This window comes from Geospiza fortis, unplaced genomic scaffold (assembly GCF_000277835.1).
Source record: "Geospiza fortis unplaced genomic scaffold, GeoFor_1.0 scaffold425, whole genome shotgun sequence".
Lineage (NCBI taxonomy): Eukaryota > Metazoa > Chordata > Aves > Passeriformes > Thraupidae > Geospiza > Geospiza fortis.
The window spans coordinates 2,086,255-2,086,724 of NW_005054387.1; positions in this window are offsets into that span (position 1 = coordinate 2,086,255).

Consider the following 470-nt stretch of genomic DNA (forward strand, 5'->3'; position numbering starts at 1 on the left):
CCGGGTTCCCACGGTACCCGCCGCTCTCTCCCACCGGTACCCCCCGATATCTTGTCCCCGTAACCTCCCCATTTCTTCTCCCCGGTAACCCCCGATATCTACTCCCCGCTATCCCCCAAGTACCTTTCACCCCTAGGTATCTCCTGATATTTTTCTCCTGCGGTACTCGCCGGGATACCCCCTGTACTCTTCGATATCCCCCGGGACCCGCCTCCCGGTGTGCAGGTACCCCCAGTACCCTCACAGACACACACACCCTCACAGACACAGACCCTCACTCACACACAGAGACCCACACACACGGACCCTCACACACAGACCCTCACACACACAAGACCCACACACACAGACCCTCATACACACAGACTTACACACACAGACCTACACCGACCCTCACACACACACACACACGCACACACCCGAGCGGTGGTCGGGCACGCCGCCTTCCAGGGCAAAGCGGCGGCGCCCGC